Source organism: Macrosteles quadrilineatus, unplaced genomic scaffold (genome assembly GCF_028750875.1).
Source record: "Macrosteles quadrilineatus isolate MER2022 unplaced genomic scaffold, UCM_ALF_1.0 Scaffold_2__2_contigs__length_208266976, whole genome shotgun sequence".
NCBI classification, from domain to species: domain Eukaryota; kingdom Metazoa; phylum Arthropoda; class Insecta; order Hemiptera; family Cicadellidae; genus Macrosteles; species Macrosteles quadrilineatus.
The window spans coordinates 135,546,176-135,569,659 of record NW_026542595.1 but is presented as its reverse complement, the minus strand read 5'-3'; the positions used below and the strand labels follow the sequence as shown (position 1 = coordinate 135,569,659).

At 34.7% G+C, this 23,484-nt stretch overlaps 1 protein-coding gene across 3 annotated transcripts in view; it reads left to right on the top strand.

Moving 5' to 3' along the window:
- Positions 1 to 3,045: 3,045 nt before the first annotated feature.
- The window catches only part of LOC128985324 (apoptosis-stimulating of p53 protein 2-like), a 445,246-nt gene continuing 424,807 nt past the window's right edge, over positions 3,046 to 23,484 (top strand). For 2 of the 3 annotated variants that reach the window (XM_054404720.1, XM_054404717.1), the window contains exon 1: positions 3,047 to 3,154. The gene's annotated coding sequence lies outside the window, so the exon portion shown is untranslated. Of the gene's footprint in view, positions 3,155 to 23,484 lie in introns of all 3 variants that reach the window. The other variant, XM_054404718.1, reaches the window with a different exon arrangement.

The following is a 23,484-nucleotide window of genomic DNA, read 5'->3' as shown; positions in this document are numbered from 1 at the left end:
ACCAAACTATAAGAACACCCCTCCACACTTATCTTTTCAACAAACATACCCTAGCTAAAAAAATACACACTGTGTCCTCGATACAACATTTGAATCATCTTAAGACCCTACTGTACGTATGAAGTAGACATTCATTTCCATCTTAAAGTTGTTGCTAGTTTTAGATTTAAAAACTCTTCCCCGTAGTCCGTAGTTCAATTCACAAAAGAACTAAAAAGTATATTTCAGGACGAATTTTGTTAAAATAGTTAAGGTTCAGGGACTGATGTATTTTTAATATAATTGTTTGACACTATTTATATGTACCTATGTGCATGAAATAAATAAAGAATTTTGATTTGATTTACTTTAATTGAGACGGTGACAGACAGAATGAGCTAGCGGTGCTATAAAATATTGCTCTTTCTTGAACAAACACCTACTTTTTACAAGGCCAAACTGAAAGGGCAAAGCTATGTAATCTTTATGTCCCCATAAACAATAATAATATGAAAAATGAAAGGGAAACACAATTTCATAATAGTACACTCTATGAATAAAAGTTAACACTTTCATTCACATTCACAGTCAGTACTTTGCCAATTAATTACAATGGAGATGCAAATGATTCAAATGATTTTATTGGCCATTCACTTACATACAAACAATAGGCTATGTCAAACAATAACAATAAATAATAAATAAACATGCCAAACTTCTTCTTGCACTCTTGACTAACAAGATTAAAAGCTGAAATGAACACATGCAGGATCTCACTCAATCTATAAGTATAAAAGAGGATGTTTGTATATATATTTGGCAGTGATAAACTCAGACACCGCTGAACAGATTGCCACGAAACTTGGTACATACGTGTAGAATTTCATGGAATAGGTTTATACACCATCAATTTTGTGATCCGTCCAATCGGCTCCGCCCCAGTGGCTCTGGAGTTTCCCATGTTAACCTTATGAGAAATGGAATTAATGAATCTTAACAGCTGTTTCAATTAAACAAGTTGGTTCTGTTCTATGATGTTCAATAGCATTAAAGTTACAAGGATTACCAACAGGGTGCAGCACTATTATTTCTTTTACATTTATGACAAAACAGCTAATTTGCAACCAAAAGGTGAGTGAGCATAGTGAACGAACTTCAACCTGGAGGCGAGTTAGCATAGTGAACGAGCTAACCTGAAGGCAAGTGAGCGCAGCGAACGAGCTCCAATCTAAAGGTGAGTGAGCGTAGCGAACGAGCTCCAACCTAAAGGTGAGTGAGCGTAGCGAACGAACTTCAACCAGGACGTGATTGAGCCATGCGAACGAGATCATCTTGAAAATGCTGTCATTAATAACCATGAATGAAAATAACCATTAATAATTAAGCTAGCATAACCTAGCATTGATATAAGAGCAATAATAAAGAATCGGTTATCCTTTGTACTATATGTGTTTCATTAGTTGTCGTACGTATTTTAATTTAGTTATAAGCACTTCATTTACAATAAGACAATTAAACGTTACGGTACTTAAACTATAAATAGTCAAAGGCAAGACAACGTCTGCCGGGTTCAGCTAGTAGTCAATACAAAACATGCAAAGCAGTGCATGCATACTAAAAATGAAAAAAAATTAAAACTACATGCTGCAAGCCATGCAAGGCAGAGAAAAATAAATATACAATTTTGTAATACCTCTACTGCAACTAGGCCAACACATTAAAACCCGGATATGAATAAGGGATGAGTGCGGAATGGTTTTAGATGCCTTGCGTGGTGTAGCTTTTTTCTGAAGATCAGCTCATCTTTTTTATACAGCTTCAATTTTTTAAAGCCTGATAAAGTACAGCTGGGTCCAGTTTGGAACCATCTGGATTTATGGTTTTTACTCAGGGGAGGTATAGAAGAGGCTACGATGACAGCTGAGGGCTTCTTATTACCTGAGGGAACGCCATTACCGTAACAAAACGTTCGGTAGCCATCGGCCTCGGTGGTCTAATGGTTAGCGTGCCGGGCTGGTATACTGTAGGTTCCGGGTTCGAATCCCGCTAGTAGCATTAACTTTTTGTCCAAGATTTTTTTATTATCAGCAAGTTTGGTTGGTTTGGTTTGGTTATTACAGTTTAATTTTATTATTAAGTCATTATAACATTTTAATTGAGCAATTTCTAGTTTTATTTAATAAACAGAATTATTTTTCTGATTACTAAACTTTTGTTATATTATTTCTTTATCAGCAAGTTTGGTTAGTTCGGTTAGGTTATGATAGTTTAATTTTATAATTAAAAATAGTAAAATTGAATTTGAGGCATTTATAATTTTATTTTATGAACAGAACTATTTTTGCGATTAGTAAACCTTTATTGCCAAAGTGCTCTCTACTACAGCGCTGTTCACGAAGGAATTTTGAACTAAATGCCTCATTTGTACCTCCCCTAAGTCAGACCCTGGATTTATAGCCCAATGCTATAACCTAACAATCTTCAACTTTAATTACCTTTTAAGCTGATTGCTGATTCATCTTGCTTTTAAAGGATAAGCATTCTGATTTAACTGTTCTCTTCTAGTTGTAACTTACCTACAACTGGTAGTCCTAGGCCTGGCCTACTCAAGAATGATAATTCTTTCATTCCTTTTGGAACAAATTCATTGGTTCGAAACTGTTGAAGATCAATTCTAATGTTTATGAAAAGACTGTTTATAAGTATTTGAATTTAGAACATGGTATGTTTTATAAGTATTTAAATTTAGAACTTATGTTATGTTTTTAGTATGTTCAATAATATTATTTGTTCCGTTGTGTGTATGGTTTCAGTCCCCTATTTAGTAAGTTAAAATAAAATCGTTGTTTAAAAACCAAGTTTAAGGTTTCCCAACTTTTCCAACAGTAAAGTGTAACAAAACATCTTGACCAACTCTAGACTGGAGTTAATCAGTGAGGCTTTTGCAGACATGTTGGGGCAGGTTCGGTCATGTCTGAGTGGTATCAGTCACATGACCTTGAGGCAGATATCACGTGACTGGTCGTCCGCACTCCGCAGTCAGTCGTCCGCCGGTGTCGGTCGCGTCCGCACGTCTGTCCGCTAACCGTAACTGCGGACATCGCGTCGCGTGTGTAGTGTCTAGTGTTGTGGATTATCATCTCTGGATCCTATTGACTTGTGGATACTGAAAAGGTGAGTTGACATCCAAAATAAAATTTTAAGTTAAATATTTGTTTATTGGTTTTTGAATTTGTCTTAAATTGGTTTGGTTAAATTTGTAAAGAGAACAACTTGTCCCTTACGAAACGAGCAGAACATCACTCCTACAACACCAGAGGTAAAGACCAACTCGATGTGCCATTCTGTAGGCTAAGTAAGAAGAAAAACTGTTTCCCGATACTAGCAATGAAACTATATAATGCATTGCCAGCTAGTACCAAGGATCTTGATCCCCGCAAGTTTAAGCGAACAATTGAAAAATGGCTGAAAAAAACACCTCTCTTCTCTATTGAAGAATTTTTTGAAGAGGTCAAAAAACCATAAATCCTGCCGCCAATCTGTAAATATTCAAACAGTAAATTCAAGTTTAAGTTTTTATTTTTCTTTGTGACGATGGACTGCATAGTTCTAAATATTAGTTTAGTTAGTATCGACTCAATCTATCAAGCAACTGCTGGTCAAAGATGAAGAAAAGAAGTATGAAGTAAGAAGTATGAAGTAAGTAAGTTGCGCACTTAAGAATTTGTTTGCACTTCAACAATGGTTCTTTTGGAATTTCTGATTGAAATGTGAGTTCTTTATTTAAACTGCACAAGTCAGTAACATCAAGTTACTGAATTAATTCATAGGCTAGTATAATTTCCCTAAGTTAGGTAAAGTATTATTCAAGAAAATTTACCCTCATTTTATCCCTTTGTATCAAACATCGCGGATTCTAATAGCACAACTAATACAATGTTTTTTATTTGTATAGCCTACTGTATATTTGAATGGGATCGTACATCCATTTTAAACAAGTGTACCGTTTGATATAGCCTAATATATGTTTTAAGCCCGGCAAAGTTTAGTGAGGTAATGTTGATTATATTTTCTATTATTTTAATTTTACTGATTACTCTTCATTCTTTGGTTCTAATAACAGAAAACAAGCAATATGCCTAAATTAAGAATAAATCATTTTATTGGGTAACACGTCATGTTTGCGAAATAACAAGAAATTATACTTCAACACATAACTAAATAAAAATTTAAAAATATAGAAACGTTCTTTACGCACCGGACAGAAATATAGCTTTATTATCTTTAGCTGCATGGTAGCAAATATTTAAGAAAGTAATACAAACACTATTTATTTCAAGTTAGTATTTCATTCGGTTATATCGTTGTTTACCACTTTAACACTTTGAGTCCTAAATGACAATATATAGATGTCTTCGGTTAACATGAAAATGAAAACTAATACCGGTACCGGGCTAGTTGTAGATAATACAATACACATCTGATAAAGCAAAATAATTGTCAAGAATCAGCTGGGATGATGTCATGATAACGCTGTGTGATTGGTCAAAGTTCAACAATGCATTGTCGTCCAGTAATTGTGTTGCACTGCTTAGAACCTTAGATAGAACTTGAACTTGTAGGCTATGAATTGAACTTGTAGGTGTAGGTGTGTTGAATTGTGATTATGAATTGTAGGTTCTCTTCTGTAGCTCGTACTTTGTTCTGAGGTGTGCGTTTGCCGTTTAGTGGCCAAGTTGGTTGTAATTTGTAAGTATTTCAAAATTATTGATTTTACCAAACTTTTTTCACTATCAAGCCACTAAGTCAGAGACAACCTAATGCCGCATTTATACCGGAGTTATAACACTACTTTTGTAGTTAGAAACAGTTTATTTTAGTGTTTACAACAGAAATTTTGTTTCCCCACCAGAAGTCGGTAAAGATCAAAGGGTGTCCCAAACCTAAGGAAACATTGGTTTTGGGACAAATGTTTCTGTACTTCTCATCACTTTAATAGACACTTCATCATAACCACTAGCAGGTTTGTTTTTTACATTTTGAATGATGGTTGGTATTTCTTTTTCATCAACTGGTGTTAGCCTTTAAATGGAAAGGATTTTTGATATTATTCCTATCTACTTGATTACAATTTTCATTGGCAGAACCAAAACTATTGCCAGTTAACGATTCCTGTGTAATATTAATGAAATAATCATTAAAAGTATTAGTAAAAGTATAAGTAGCTACATGTAAAGGATCAGTAACAGTGGTATTGTGTGTTTCTAAATGTATGTTTTTTGTATTCAACTTACATGAGCCGGGTTCCTGATGAATTATTTGCCAAACATCTTTACTAATATTTTTTGATCTTATGATTTTCTGCTTGTAGTAATTTCATTTTGTTATTAATGACATTTTTATGATAGTTTATGATTTTTGTTTAATTATTTTACCTAGCATTTTATTTTTGTTTGATCTATAAGTTAGCGCCAGCTCTGATATTTCTATTTTCTTCTATTGGTGAATTATATATCCGCATGTTTCTAGCATTATACCACAGACAATATAATACTCTAATGCACATCAAAGACGAACTCGCTTTTTCTCATTTTGACAGATATTTGAGATCAAATAAGCAATAATATCTAGCAACCAAAAATGTGTAAGTACAAATATTTGTCATGACTCTACATCACTATCAAACTACAATTGCGAGAACATCCAAACACATTTTCTACTTTGTCCTACGTTAAACTAATTGGCAATAGAAATTGGGAAATTTTGTGTTTAGACGGTCAAAAAATGTAACCCTCTAAGTAGAACTCGATAGTTCAAATAAGATGTATGCAGTAAAAGCCCCTTTTACTCCATACATATTGGGTATGGAATAAACAATATTCAGTTTTACAATGTTTGGTTTCAGCTCCAATTCAAATTCAGTAATGACTAAAACGTTGAAAGATTTGGTCTTTTTAATTATGAGTGCACGCTTTACATTCAAATGCATACAAGTATAGGAACACAAAACATGACTTACTAAGATTAAAAAATCTTCTCTAAATCGAAATATTAGGGATACGATTAATTCAACGAGTACGACAAGTTTACATTTAGAAAATGCACACCAGTGATGCCTATTTATTACTAACATGTCTACTCATTTAGTATCTATCTAAATGAAAAGTTATCTACTATGGAGTTATCTACTCATTTTGAAAATCTATTCAACAACTGAATATTATTTTGTTACACTTTTTGTTCTCAATTACTTTTAAAAGAATAATGCAGGTGTTTATTAATAAAACGTGGCTTAAAATGTTACACGTAATTCATGAAGTTTAATCACGAATGATAAAACTTAACTGTAAGTTGTGAGCCTGAAGTTATTGAAACTTTCATAACTGATCACTGGACAACCTTTAAGTCATATTGAATGGAGTCCTGATAAAGTGCATGTACCAAGGAATGAAAACAATGAAAATCAGTTATGCAAACTTGATGGTATATAAATATTAATAATGTTAAAATTGCAAACAGTAACCAAAACCAACTTAAAAAGCAAAAAAATAAATAAATATGTCGGCTCTTGGCTGTTTGGCCGGATTTTGAGAAAACTAGATTAAAAATTGTCCAGGCTTTTGTGAGAGAAGATTGCCAAAATGCAACAGCAGGAGTTGTATGTCGTACTAGCCAAGGCTGTTTGCTAATAGCATGGAAGCCCTGGTACGCTATCGAGTTACAACAGTAAAATAACACAAATAAGTAATTTGCGTGTAGGTAAGCCAGAAACAGCCTGATGCGATTGCCAATTTCAAAACTACCTTTGTACCGTACGTGCCACTACAATGTAATTCATGCCGAAATGTGGTTTGGGCGGGTAGCAAGTTTGGTCGGTATATTAGTTCTGCAAACACGGACGACCTTGTATAACCGCAGGTACTTTTGTCGCAACCGCAACCAACAACCACAACCGTGGTTCGTGAGGTTCTGCCACTTCACAAGCCGTCGGTTACGTCGTTACTTCCAGTGTTTGCGGTGGTCTTTGATGAAAGTTCTATTAAAGTTGCATTCTTTTAGTTTTGAGCTGTTTACTTGCAGAGATTTTGTGGCGCTTGACTAATATTTGAAATGTAAAGAAGCTAGAAGCTACTGACTTTGTGGAATTGGGTCAATGGTATTATTCATATTTTGGTAGACACAACAACACTATATGGACCAGCTACAGCTATTTTTCAAATCAAATAGAAATACTGTAGAACATTGTTTAGTGGCTGTGACAATTTTATTTTATGCCCTAGTTTTTTATATCTCGGTGGTTGATGGGCCATAAAAGATGCTATATTTTATAGCTCTTTGAGCATTGTCCTTTCAATAGACGAATATTATACATTTCCTCTTATTTTAATAAATTCAGAAGTTTAGAATGGTAATTTTATTTTGTACCATAAATTGAATCATTGACTTTGAACACTGGCAACTTGCAAGTAACAATTCTCGTCTAATTATAATATCATTGTGTGAACAATATAGAGAAATAACTTCATCCCCGCTCATACTAACGATACTAAAACGGTCATACTAAAACGATACGCTTAATCCTTTCTTGTACTAAACAACTAGCTACAACTAGTCATTTATTTGTATGCTATTTGCTATTTTAATGTTTTAGTGGGCTAATAAGTAAACAACAAAACCCAAAGGCAAAATACCCTAAAAACTACCTTTTCCCTTATTTCCCATTAATACATTTAATTTAAACACTGTTACTCATTTCCACACGAATATAAACCAACAACATATCACAAGTAGAGTTCATTACATAATCGCAACCAATCACACATTTTTTAGTTCGACAAACAAAAGTTCCGAAAACGATGAAACGATTCATAAACAATACAACCGTTTTGTGGTCAGATGTGTCATTTTAAGTGTCACCTGTCAGTGACACACGCTCGTCTGTCACAAACTTTGTCACATAAATTTACTCTCTATCGTGTGACAAACACTCTTCAGCGCGACCGGTGGGACCGGTGGACATTGCTATTGGACCAATTATGGCATTTGTTCGGTTAGTTAGCAATGGTTAGCAATAAGTGTTGGTATCCGAGTGGTTGTGCTGCTTGCCTTTAACACGTTCACTGCTAAAGGAAATTATAAAATCGAATCGTATTGCTAAAAAACTTTATTGTTGTATATCATTCCTTTTTGTGTCCTTATTGAAATACAATATTATATAATACGATCGGAAGTGAATATGACGTCAAAAAGTGACGTCATAATAATGGGTCAGTACTGACCCATCAGGAGCCAGAGTCAGAAAAAAATGGAAATGCCACTGAATACATTATATATGTTACTAAAAATATATGTTCTAAATATATATGTAGTCATTATGATAAAATAACCAACATAAAAAAGTATATCAATTGATTGGAATTGATTATGACTTCATAATGTGACGTCATATACATGGGTCAGTGCTGACCCATCAAGAACCGGAGTATAAAAAATTTAAATATTAAACAAAAATTACAGATATAAAAGATATGAAATGTTAATATTATTGAAATAAAATAGTTTAAAAAATAATTGAAATTGAATATGACGTCATAAAGCACAAAAAATTAGCAAAGTGAGGGGCGTTCACAGTAATGTGGGTCAGTACCGACCCAGCCGCCACGGCGGGAGCGGGCCGCGGGAACCAACTCAACGGTGAACAAAGCAAGTCACACACTACACGCTAACGTGGTGTAGGTCCACCTTCGACTGACGCTAGGCTAGCACTGAGCAACATATTGATTCACTGCAGTGTGGGTTAGTACTGACCCGGCAGCATGAGCGATTCGATCGCCGTGGGTCAGTACTGACCCACCCGCAGCGAACGTGTTTTAAAGGTCGATTCACACACATCAGTTACGGAACGTCGCTGTCCAGTCACTTCAGGAACGTCACAGTTAACAAAAATATTCTTTAATGGATTTTCTATTGCGCTATCTACACTCATCCGTTGCAGTTCCGTCAGTCGCTCTGCTGGCGTCCGACAGTCGGTTTCAAATTTCTTTCCACCGATATTTTTGGATTGTTCGGACGCCTGACGGACCTGTTTGAGGTTAGAAAAAAGTGTTTTTGTTATTTAAATTATTGTGTTTATATTTTGAGTACTGTTTGTAACAATTAACAAGATGGACAATGAAAATTTGTTAGAATATAGGTAAATAATTTAAAATTTTTGACTGTAAATTAATGTAAATATTAGAGACGGAAGACTGACTGAAACCAACTGACGGATAGTTGACTGAGAAATCGCGGATGCAACTGAGACTGAACTGTTACTGGACTGTAACGGAACTGTGACTAAACTGATATGTGTGAATCGACCTTAAATCGTCTTCGTCTATTCCAAACATGGATGAGATTTTATTATTGTGCTTTCAATTATTGATAAGAACGAAACCTAGCGCTAGTAACATGACCGGGGTTTAGTGTGCTGTGGTTATGTGCGCTACGCATAAAAAGTCGCTTCACACCATAGATAGAGTGAGGACCAAATATTCTTATTGTATGAGCATACGCGACATCTACATTATTTTGAACATGGCAGTAATATACTGTAGAATGAGACGATACCATAGCATGGCTTCCTAGACAATCCACCCCTATCTAGATTGTATGGTTTCATGTCAAGTTAGGTCATTATAGATTCGTGCGAGGTTTTATTGTTACAAATTGCTAGTTAAATTATACTTTTAACAATGGAACCGCTACCAAGATTCACTAAGTTGCTAAATCAGTTATGGTAGAGTTTTGAATAAAAAATTTACTTTGTTGAAAGCATGTACTCCACTGGTATGATTGACTACGTACTCAAGTCCTAGACCTAGGAAAACAAATGATAGGTCCTGTCAACGATCTTTTTTTTCCTGGAGAGAGTCATAAATATTACTTATGTTATACATTCAATGATAGCGGGGAATAGATATTCGATTTAGGGAGATGGAAAAGGGGAGAACGAAAACTCCCTTCTAATGTTCTATGGATTTTGTGGGACACCCTAAATTAACTTGGATTTTATTTGGTTAGATTTGTACGATTCTGACACGTCAAAAGGTGAACTTTAACGCAAATATAAGTGAAGGATGAGTGTTAAATGAATTATATCATTGATTTTTTTATTGACTAGTATCAGTTTGTGATTTAGCCAGGACCATTTGTAAAGGACAAAGGCCCAAATGGTTATGTACAGCTGGATCCAGCTTTGAACCTTCAAAAAGCTCAGTTTTCTCAGATTGAACCAGTGATCTTCTCAACACTAGGCAAACACTATCAATCTAGATTGGGATTACTGCACTTTTTGGCATGTTTACGACTTGCAAATCTCACAGTAACAGTATTTGCCACAGCTCTGTCATTCAGTCCTGGGAGAAATTGAGAGGACAGTACGGTATGTTGTGGGCGGACCCAGGATCATCATGACAGTCGCAGGATGAGCCACAAAAGAGGGTGCGGCCCGTCACAGACTACTGGGCCCAGGACGCAATGGGCCGTGGACTCCGATTGTTTATAATATGCGACATGAACCCTACACGCCTTCGTTTGTTGTCTGTGATCTGACCGGAAATGTTTATTAAATAGATGTCCATGGTGGTCTCGCTTTGGTTGTTGAAAATATTCGGAGGTCTTTAGGGTAGAACGACAGCTAAGTGGACTCCGATGTGCGAATGTCGCGTAGTATGGAATCGGCAATGAGTGGTATTTGAACTAGGGGTCTCAGTACCGAATTCTTACACCACAGCATTGTCTGTGCTTGCACCTAAATTAAAATTATCTATACAAGTTTCGATCATAGGTGATCAAAAATATGCACTGTACAGCAGTCAAGTCATGATACAACATGCAAATAATAACCAATCACAAAACACTATAATCTATAAAAGGTGTATAAAGGGTGTTCACGACCCATATACCGATATTAATGATCTTCATCCCGTTTAAAGGACACATTGGTGCTTGTAAGTTTCGTTTTACAGTTTATATGACACTTTTTTGCTTGTAAGTTTCATTTTACAATTTGTAGGACACTTTTTTGCTTTTAAGTGCCATTAGGACACTGTTGCTTGTCATTTTACAGAGGTGAACTATAAATTGAATACAGTATTTTTTTAGACAACTTAGTTTTGAACTGGTTTCATACCGTTCTTTTGTGCTGAAAAATAAGGAGTCCACGGAAAAGAGACGATTTCTGAGTAGAAGAATATCTCTTATAGTCTTATATCTGTGGTAGAACTTGAAAAGATTAAAAAGAGGGAACTATATGATAACGCGATATCTTTATCACACATGATATTTTCGTCTCGTTGAGTTGCTACGTTGTGAGTTTGATATCAGATTATCTCCAGGGTTTCAGAAACCGGAGCTGCATATGAAACCCACTCCGGACTTCCGGTCGCAGAGTTATCCGACTTCCGGTCATCCTATCATCCGGCCTTCACTTAGTGCATAATGAGACCGACTGTCGCAATCCGCCGTTTGCTTTTAATAGGTTCGACTCCGACTGAAGTCGAGATTAGCAGTAAAGCTTTGACCAGTCTTCCACAGCTTATTAGAACTAATTGCAAAGAGTTCACCTCGACATGTGCTCTTTTATGTGTTCCCGTACGTTTTATTGAGGTTTTTGTGTTGGTTGTGTTTAAGATAAGTGGCTTAAATGTAAGGGGTTTACGTGGAAGATAAATAGGTGTCTGATTACAGTACAACTGTACAAGTCGCATGTAGGATCAATAATACTCTGACAGTTGAGAGGAATGTACATACCTTTCCCAGGTTTAACTAGTTATTGAATTGAATAGTTATAAAAAACATTAAAATTACGTTGAAAACGGACGTTGGTAAATAGAGCAGCTGACAAAGTTTATTGCTAACAATAATCACTGATTTGTATCAAATACCTCAAAATTTGAACCAAACTATACAAAGATAAGCTAATTGGAAATTATAGCATTCCTCATGTCACATTAATAATCAACGTATCTGAAAATAAGGATAAAAGTGTAATTTTAAAAGCATTGTTGGCATTTCTCAAAACTTAATATAAAAAGGCGCTAAGCTAATTAATCAGATACTATACCAAGGCAATGTTATGTTGGTCATCACAGTTACACTATGAACTGTGCAGTTGTTTAATTTACATACAATATATCTGGTTATCGAGTAGTAAGCTGCTGAAGTAGCACAGACTACAGTCTACTCAACTGTAAATGCAGAATTTCCATGATTGGGCTGAATGGGAAACCAACCAACAAAGACATACTTTAGTTTTTTTCTTTTGTTTTTAAGGGGGGGGGGGTTAGAAAATTCTAATGGCGATGTAACTATAAATTAAAATCATGCATATATTTTTAACATTTTGTAATACACGTGCTGCTATTACATACTCATTATACTTTCATTATACAATTAAAAACATATTATTATCCAAATAGCCGTTTTTGTGGACACCGGGTTGTGAAAATCTGGACGAATGACAACAACCCTACTAAGTGATGAACTTGCTAGTAACGATAACAATTTTGATCTACTTTAAGATGTTTTTAGTTTTATTTTAATTAAATTGCATTCTGTATCGGCTGTAGTAAATAGGAGTTGCCTAATACAGAAAATTTGTCCTCGTCTGAGAGACTTATAATTTTCTAGATGTTCCGCAGCTGAAAGTGGGCTCAGAACCATCGTGTTATACCACCAAAAAACATTGGTGATTGGCGGGATTTGAACCCGTGCCCTTAGGACACAAGTCCTGCGCACTAACCACAAGTTCAACCGTGCCTCCGTGTGCACGAATATAACAATGTAAATGTGTATTGCAATTTAATTGACTTAAAGTAACATAGCATATGGCCATAATTTCAATAGATTCCACCATAATGATTCTGTTGCAGAACACTGAAGAAATGACAATTTAATAGTCAAAGGTTTTACTAACCTCTAGCTAGACTGTTGTGTTCTTTTCACAATAGCGACCGTTAGAGTTGTGTTGCTAGTTGCTGTTTAAGGATCTGCACGTGATAGTATTGCTGATGTCCTATACTGTACAGTGTGACACCGTCACATACAGGGCAATGACACTAAGGCGTGATGTTGTTATGGGGCAAAGACAACACTTACTTAACAAATATTGCGAGTGCACTTAATGACAATGACATATTTGAAAGCCTTTTCAAGTAATGTATTTTTGAAAATGTAAATGTAAGAGATATCGACACACAGTTGTTGAGATCGTTAACTTGTCCTCTTGTGCACAGGTTTTACTTCGTAGGAAATCCATACATTTTTGTTGCATAAGACCACGTGCGTGGGCCTTTTATATTGTTGCGATCTATAAAAATGCAATAATCGAGTAAAACAGCTTTTTAAATACCTCTGAACATGTAAATCCTGAAAATTGGTCTATATATGTCGAAATCATAAACATCTCCTTTTCTAGATAGATTTGGCTTCGCAGAAAACCATACACATCACAAGAGCGTTTTCTTCACGTTTTGGATCTCAAATGTGTTCCCTGCTGGTTTTAAGATTATTTTAAATTGTGCTTTATATCTTTGTCGAATGTAATAGCAGATAGTGAGTTCGCATAATGTCAACATTACCAAAATATGAAAACCTATTGAAATAGCCTTTTCAAATCTTCGAAAATATATGTGCAACAGAAATTGGTCTGTCGTCGTGATCGTCAACCTTTCCTTATTTGTGAGCAGGTTAAGTAGGAGACCCTGTATGTCAAAGGTGTGTTTCTTCACGTATGGCATTTTTAGGTGAAATACGTCACTTTATGGGATACAATGAGTTTTCTTCACCTGTGGGTTATGCTTTTGTCGAATTGGACCACGGATTGCGAACGCGCCGCGACCGTGAAATCTCTCAGCGGATTATCAATTGGAGAGAAAGTCCGTGGAAGAAACCAGTGACATGATTGGACACAACAGCACGGTTAGTGTCGGCGAGCTGGGCACAAATGGGTAAAACTACATGGATCCGGAAACTGCCTACCGTTACATAATGGACCTGTAGTAATCTGCAATTGGAATCCGAGATGGCTACTGGCTATAGCGGGATTGAAATTGTAGGATAGTGTCGTAGGAAGAAGTAATCAACTGTATATCAATAATGTCATTGGTAATACATTGATGAGATTTATCATAAGCTGGATGGTAAGTGTTTGCCTGGTAATCGAAGGTAACTGGTTCGATGAGTAAAGTAAAGCTTTTGATGGTTCAACATTGGACCTGTCCGTCATCGGGGCTCAGAAACTTATGGTGTTTTAGGGAAAGAAATCGATCTCCTCCACTTGATCCTACCTAAAACCATAGCTCAGCAGCTGAGGTTTGCCAAAACGTCAATCAGCTGCATCATATTAAAAAAAAAAAAAAAAAAAAACGGTGGAGAGACTTTCTTTAAAACCGCCTACATTTTGTGTACGGACTATAGTATGCGGTCCTGCTTAGAGAAACCGTTAATAGTCAGGAACAAAGCTAAACTAGGTATTTTTTATACTTATATTTTACTCATATACACTCTGCGTTTGGCTAAACATACGCACCGAAGTATCTCAATTTGAATAGAAAGTAACAATATTGATGTGTTAAATACATCCATAATTAATCTTTGTCAACGCATTAAATCAATAATATTTTTTCCAAAACTTCACAAGACCTACGTTTTAATTAGGTGTCAATTTTATCATAAGTCACCCTGTGTCAGTCAATGTATATTACCACGAATACAAACATAATATCAAAGCCTAAGGTATTTTTTGAAAAAGAAAAACTAATTTCTCAGATACTAAAAGATATTAATAGGATGGAATTTTAAAGACTGCTTCCTTGTAGCCTGAAGATACTTAATAGGAAATATTTTTGAATAATTCATTTGGGAATCCTCCCTACGGGCTTTCAAAGTCTGTGTTATCCTCATGGAATTAAAATTCTATCATCAGCATAATAATATTTAACATTCCAATTTTGTTGCTTATAAGTTTGATGTAAAGTAATATTTCACATATATTTTGTGAATTATGAAAAGTATCAATCCATTAAAAGATTAAATGTATACAAACTAATACAATATTTCTCTTTCTTATTCGTTTAGTATGTATTCTGATAAGAAATAAACTCTTTAGAAAAGTAAATGGTCAATACAATGGCAAATGGCCTACGTTCCCATTTGTTTTTCTGTAGTTTAAATACACACGTGTCGTTAATAAGATATCTTATGCAGGCAGTGGTAAGTTTAATGTGAATGTAATGGCGATTGCCGTTTTCGAAGAAAAGAAACATTTTTGAAAATAGGACTGGTCATAGTTGCGACTGGTTAATTTACCTAAGAAATAATAATCAATTAAGTGGGAAAATAATGAAACAACTGGATATTCGCCGGGTATTGAGCAGAAAAAACTACGGAACAAAAATAATATTACCATTTTATTGGTACATTCCAACTGAAGACAGCTGGTTCCTATTTAATTCCAGATAAGCCCAAATCCAAGGCTAACTTGACGTTTTTGTCATCCGAAATGGCTTTTGGCTAATGTGCAAAAATCCGGTTCCACCAGTACATTAGGATTAGGAAGCCTGTTATCAAATAACTTTCTTAATAAAGATTAAATTCTCAGAACATCGAGTTGAATGTGTTTGGTTAAAATACTCGAAAACATTCTGAGAGTTTCTCCTTAATTGAATATTGGAAGTTTGAGTCGTTGAAACCACGGCGTTGACTCTGACCAAATCTTGTGCAAAAACATTTTCATTTATGTATTATATTCGGTTTGATTTATATTTTGGATGTGTAAATACCGATAACTAATAAATTATTGTTTTTTCATGAATATTTAACTAAACTGAACCCAAGAATTCATCACGCTTTAAAATAATACATAACAATCGTGACTATGTTTGACATGTACAAAATTATTCTACCAGTTGATGTAGGTTACTGATCACCTGATACTTCTTTTAAAAGTTAAAAGCTGATCTTATGCCTTTGTCTAAAAGCTTAGGCAATCGTGCGTTTAAGTGCCAAATGCTGCTTCCAAGGATTGCATTAAAACTTTGAGATCGTGTGGGACGGATTCCTATGAGAATTTTTAACGCCATATAGATGTTGGCATTCAACGATATGGTCTTTATCACCATGCGAAATTTGAATACGATTGCTTCAGCCGTCTAAGAGGTGTTTGCATGACCATAGACTAAGGAACCTATTAGTGGTGTTCTATTATCTGTGATATAACGAAATACATAGCCGCTCATTGAATTATTTTTATGATTCAATTTCAGTTTTCAGGCGTAGTGGTACAAAGTTGGTAATAACGTCAACTCATAAACGAACCCATTTAGAATGTGTTCTTCTCAAGTGTATCTAACTGCGTATTGAAGAACAAACGCACCGCTTATGCGTGGAGAAAGTGGCGGGAAGTGCGTTGCGCCTTCCCATTTTGGTGGTAAACGACCGGTTTACCGCTCAGACGTCAGATTCTCTTTCACATCTGAAACTCTGAGAGAAGAGAGAAGTGAGGCCGTGACAGTTACCTAACTTTTGGCGGGGGCGCGACAAAACGCGGGAAAGTGAAATGGGCCGTCAGATTTGGCGCGTCGTGAGCTAAGCTGATAGATCTCACACGCACCAGTCAGATGAGTCTTAAGATATTTTACTTTCGTTTTCCAAAATGTGTCAACTACTGATGGGATGGATTTTGTAAGATTGTTAACCCTTTATTATGGTTGTATAGTATTGCCATTGCCAATTGTTTGACGTTAATATGGGTGAAGGATGGAAGTACTGTAGAATGAAGTAACTGCCTTATGTAGCTTTGTTTACTGACTGAGACTTTTCCAGTCAGTACAATTTATTAAAAGCCCAATGATCAAGAAAAGCTGAGTCCAGTTTTGAACCATCAAAAAGCTGCTAGCTTATATCAGGATCGAACAGTGACCTTTTGATAAAAAGGAAAATACAATAGCCTAATACAAGGCACATGAGTTTCATGAAAAGATTAGTTTAAAACCCAAGATGAGACAGGATCAAAACAAAAAAAGAGAACTTTTTTACGAATCAGGATGACACAACAGAAAGTTGTCACATCAAGATGATTTTGGTGATATTGGTCACGTAAAAAGTGTAAGCAGGAAAGATGGAAAGATAAATCGGTGGAAACAAATTCAACTACTAAATAAATGGGTTGACTTTATGAAATAAGGTCTAATGCTGAAAGGAATAAATTAGTGGCAAGTTGAGTTAGAGGTACTCCTTTCTTTTAGAACTAGAATCAAATCTGTCATATATTCAATTTTTCTTGTTATAAGGCCGTGACGCGAAATGTTAAGGAGTTCGCGAAAGCGGATGGGTCCACTCATCCACAAGAAATACAAAAGTATATGAATTTCTTCGAGTTTACGCAGGTATTTCCATTTGCAGACTCTTTGTATACAGTTATCATAAGCTCGTTTGGTGAGTGTACATCTGTGTAGGTGTGTGTGCATGTGTTGGTGTGCGTAGGTAACAAACATTCTGTTCAGCTGATCTATCGCCTATCACCATCCTGTAAACCTACTCGTCTATGTTTACCAGCAGACACACCTAACAAAAGTAAGCAATGTCGTAACCAAACAACAAAACATATGGCTGAGTCGTTTGAATGGTAATTTTTCTTGTTGGTAATATATCGTTTGTTTGGGTACTGTTGAAACGTATGTTTCCTGAGTGAAAACACACAGATTAACACACTCCTTATGGATTTTTCACCCTGATGGGTTAGTTGAAGACAATTTCATGGCTAGTTTCGTCTAGTTTTTGTGGTGACATTTTGTTGTTTATATTTTTCTGGTTCCTTAACTAATTTAAAACTGTCTTAACCAAATATTATTACCGCCGCAGCAAACCCGCAGACTAAGTTAATTTCCGATTGCCGTCATATTTATAGGTTTGCTGATAAGAGGAAGAGGATAAGTGTTTTTTATGTTAATTGTATAGGATAAATAAATTAGTCAAATGTGATCAAAATGTATTCAATCAAAAATAGAGATAAACAAGCAAACTATATAGTTTTCTCCTTTAAAAATAACATAGGAATTTTAAATGTTCAGTTTTTAAATTTTCCCCTAAACAATTAGATTTACAAAAACGCTTTAGTATTATTTAGTTCACACTAAATTGTTAGTTTTGTTTCAAGCTGTACAAAATGCTTTGGACTTAAACTTCAAAATGTTACGTTTTGTGCGCAAAATATGGGAAAACACAATGTTCCCCCTAAAATTTCAACCAATCACGCTTGTTCGCGAACTCGTTCGAATAAAATGTATGTATACACGTCCTAACAAAATGTCATCAAGATCGGGTTTAATAGTAAAGCAAAAGATCTACCTTGAAATAAGATAAAAACAAGTTGATACTACTGTTTCAAAATCACTAACACGAAACATAAATAGAACAATTCACAGTTTTTACAATACGATGTGTAGACCACTTGTATGTTATTCAACTTTCATTGATTATAAACATACTTTCTTATACTTATACGCCTTATCGATCAGTTTCACTGATGAGTTTTTTCAACAATTGCGTGCAAATAGACAAATTTTTTTTAAACTGTAGGTTGCCCTTGCGCAGCAGGTTTTGAAGTTACAATGCAAGACTTCTATCCTGGAGGTTTTGGTTCAATTCCATCTGATAACCAACTGCTTTTACCTGTTCAAATCATTTATTTCGGGTGACATATAAGTGGTTGATAAAAAGCAAAAAATACTGAAAGATAAGCTATCAAGTAAGGAGGACTTATCAGTAGGAGAAATTATTCTACGGAAAAGCTTTCCTTTATTTTTTCCTCACAGTCAATTTAACACAATCTAGTCGACAAAGGTAGACTATTTGTACCTTTCCTATAATTAATTGTGTTAGAAAGAAGAGCCTCTAGCAAGGTACCTCAGTTTGTAGCAATTACTTTAAAAATGGCTGCGACTTGAAACCACTTCTCCGAATAACAGGCGCTCGCTGCTGGTAAACGACAGCGCGAAAATGACAGCAATTTATTGACTTTTAAGTGGCTTGTCAGCACTCTTTTCTTTTGGGCGCTAATTATATTATTGTTTCATCCGACTGTAAAACAAACACTACTTTAAAATTACTCTAGAATAACTGTTATCATGTGTCATTATGCGTGTGAGAGAATAGTAGCAAAACGTACGAACAGATGTAAAATTGATACCCCTCCCGCAGCAAACCTGCAGACTAATCGAATTTCCATTTACCTGGCTGGATTTGTACTAAAATATACCCTGAAAATTGCTAGATTTATTTCCTATTTAAATAACATTAATCTTAATGAGTACCTAGGTTTGCTGCTACAAGGAAGGTATTGAGGTGTGTTTTTATTGAAATCGCATACCAAAAACAGGGGGGATGTTACCCATTAATAAATGCAAAATTAATGTTGTATCAGTCAGTTAAGACTTACCGGTACACTATCAAAATATTATTAAAATAATTTCTTTAGCTGAAGCTTTTTTGAGTGAATTCATTGCAAATTCATTTCTCCATAGTCAATACATAAAATTTAAACTGACACTAGTTAAATGTAGTTAAACCCAACTCATAAAAATATACGTAAGAATGACCACGGACTGTATACTTTTAAGCGATAACTTCTCCTAGATGGCCTTGGCCTTGGTTATAATCACCAGATACTTAAGTGTCAAAACCAAAAATATGATTGGCTGTGTCACGCACACGGAGAGCAATCTTCTAAAATAATAGCCACTTAGTGACTTGTGTGTCGGAGGAATTCCAGAAGCCACGGAGAATGAATTGCCAAACACGCCATTTTGGTAATCATGCAACAAAGTATGGGAACTGAAACGAGAGAAGGAAAAATTGAAGAATGATCAATTTCCAAAGTGTATACTTTAATTCACTCGGAATACATGTAGCTGACATAAAACAGCTGTTAATTATATCCACGCGACTTTTTTATTGTCATCACTGAAACAGGTTGGTTAATGGTTACCTGTTACCGTCGTCTATCCTATAGTTTTTTTAGTAGGGATGATCATAGCTTCAAGGCATATTGCTCCCATGTCTAATCTTCCATATTCTTATTTCTGCTAAAGATAGTAAGAATAAATAAGGAGTTGACAATGGGACAGCATTTGAAACTATAGTTATCTAATTTATTGGAATGACGACGTTGTCAGCAACCCAAAGTCAGTTGTTGCAATGATCAAGAGCAGCTAGTTCCTGATCATTGGGCTTTAAATAAATGGTCCTGGGTAATGAAACAGCTGATCTTAGTCAGTAACAAAGCTACACAGATCATCTCACACCATTGTACACTCATCCTTCACTCATATTTGCGTTGAAATACGCGTCCCCATCTCAGTTGATACCTTCTCAGCTTTTAAACAGCAGACACATAAGATCAAAACTACCTATACCAAACAGTTATTTACAGCCTAAAACAGTTTCTTTTGAGGTACATGAAAGCATAAATGAAAGCAAAAGGTATCAAGAACAAAGATCAGCCTTGAAGAAAGAAGATGAATTCCAAGTGGGAGAAGAGGTTTTAGTACAGGATATTAAAACCAAATTTTGGAATCCTTGTGTGATTTTTAAAAAATTACCGGAACCTCGTTCTTATTTGTTAAAATTAGAAAGTAATATTGTTTTAAGAAGAAACTCACATCATATAAGAAAAATTAAATCTATGTTAAAAAAGAAGGACAGTCAAGACGGCTAAAAAAGGGAGATGTTTGTATATTACTTACTTACATATTAACTTACAAGTCTTTGTTTAAAATAATTTGTTTAACAGATGTTGTCAATAATAAATTAAGCAATGATATTGAATTGTAAACAGTTATGGAATAAAGAGAAACAACTTGAATGTTAAAAAAATCCTTTTAACTTTTTGTAAAATTAAACATAATAATAACAATAATTATACGCCTATTTCATTTAGTACCAGTTTTCAATCCAGGATGCAAATAATATGAATAGATTGTCATCAGCTTTCCATAAAGGTTCTTCTAGCTGATGGGACTTGGGGGTATTCCTTGCATAATTTGTAACTAGGAGTGTGTTAGATTCTGTAGATCCGTAGATTATTATTAGTATATTAATTTAATGGTGAATATATTGTTTGTATACAATTTATAACAATAATGATACTTCTAGATCAAGTGAGATGTAAGTGTTGTGTGACCATATCCTCCTAAAATAGGCAATCTTTCATTTCAAAGAGACACGAACTCTTACTAGTGGCCAAATCCTAGCACGACCCCCAGGAGACCTATCCTGTGGTAGTTTGTTGGTCTAGGAAGTGTAGGCGGTCGTCCCACCACAATCTCCCACACCACAGTATTGTGGTGTAGCGTACATTGACGTATGGAAACACCAAGACATTAACATTCGTGAATAGATTAGATGCGAACTGTGCGACCGCGGAGGTCAACGTACAAACTGGAAACTTTGTACTGTGGTAATGAAATTACAATTGCTTAAGGCGGGTATACTTGCATTGCAATTGCTGGTGAATTAGTGTGTTTACTGACTATGTATTACGGAATAAAGATAGAAAAATAGGTCTAATTAGGGTAAAAATGTATTTTCTATGGACAATCCTACCCTATCCTATATTCTAATATGAGCTATGTCTGTTTGTCTGTAATATGACTCGAAATCCAGCGGAAGGATTTTGACTAAATTTTGGATTAGGTAATATAGCCTTAAAAACGTGATTGGTGACAGCCACTACCACAGAAAATTCTTAATTAAACTATATCGAACTATGGTACCCCGGTATTTATGTTAATATGACCTTTTTCTTTATATCTCCTACAGTCACATGTTAAATTTGCGTACTTGCTTCGTGTCAAGCATTGGCGAAGGAACTAGTTATTCTATAATTTATAAGAGATCGAGTGGCGGGCGACGAAGAATGAACCAGAAGGCAGTGGGATAGATGCCAAGATATTTGTATAATATTCCTACCAAATCATTGCTCGGCATTCTTGTCAGTTTAGTGTAAACCAGGTTAGAAAATTAAAAACGTAAGTAAAAAAATCCATATATTCTATACATAATAAAGGGTTTCGCTGTAATGTTTATTTTAACAGTTGTTTTTGTTCCAAGGGCGTTATTTCACAGAATTCGCAACTTCTAAGAACGGAACGAAAAATCGCTACTGTATTCAATAGAAATAGAACACTTCATATTGCTTATAGTGTTGCATCTAATGAAAATAACATATCCTAATAACCTATGTATAATTTAATATAGTTTAGTTTAACTTAAAGACATTAGATTATATTATACAATTTTATTGTTGATTTTACTCCATTTTTATTTAAATTCCAATAATCATTGTATCATTGTGAGTATCATTGTAATGGTTTTTAAATGTGATTTTACCTAATTGAAGTTGAAAAACAAGGTATGCATTAAATGTGCATAGGCCAATCCTTACCTTTTATGTAATGGATGTACCCCTTAAAATCCCATCATATACTAGTGGCTATGAAGTAATTATACTGTTGCATTTTATTCTAATAAATTTATTGCTGTTCTAAAGCATTTCACTACACGTAAAATACCTCGTTTAAAAGCCTTACAAAAATGTAATAATATAACAAATTCTTGAGATCTCCAGCGTTATTTTTTTTTTAAACTAAAATGTTTAATTAAATAACTTACTTTTAACACATTTTAATTTAATTTTTAATTTGCAGACTTTTAGCTGTACTCTTCTTTAGATTATTACATTCTTTCAAAATTTCTTGCTAGCTATGAAATAGTTAAGTTTTGCAATTACTATACGTTACGTAAATTTTTAATTAATACTTTTCCAAAATTCAATATCGCTTCAACACTACTACGTTGCTAAAACCTACTTATGAATCAACCCAATCGATTTACGAATCGAGAACAATAAATTTGAATATTGGCCGCTAGCCTACTGAGCGTATTGAGAGATCAACAATGAATCAGCTGATCAGTTGTTTATTCATTGTCTACGCTCTCACACACACACGGAATATTTTGCCAGTTTTGACAAGCGCGTCAAACGGTTTACATTGTGATCCGTGTTACTTGATTGATTAGTGGTTTTCTTCAGTTCAAAGTGCCTGTATTCATCTAGGATACTTGCGTACGTAAACATATGTTACAATTGTTTTTGTGATTAATATGTGGTTAGTTTATATTAATATGGTTCATTTTATTAGAGGTTAGATTGAGAAAACCTGTTATAATAGGCTTGCGTTCAAATTCTGCAAAATTTTCAACTACATACTTAAAAAATAATTTAATTTGAATTCTTTAGTAGTTGACATCTTAATCATACAGAACATTCTGTAACCATTTTTTTTTTATATTTATAAAGAAGATACTGACAGTTAAATAAGACTTAGGCCTATGTTATTATAAGTTATTATGACTCTATTTTTAAATATCAATGCATTTGTTTATATTTTATTATCGTTGATT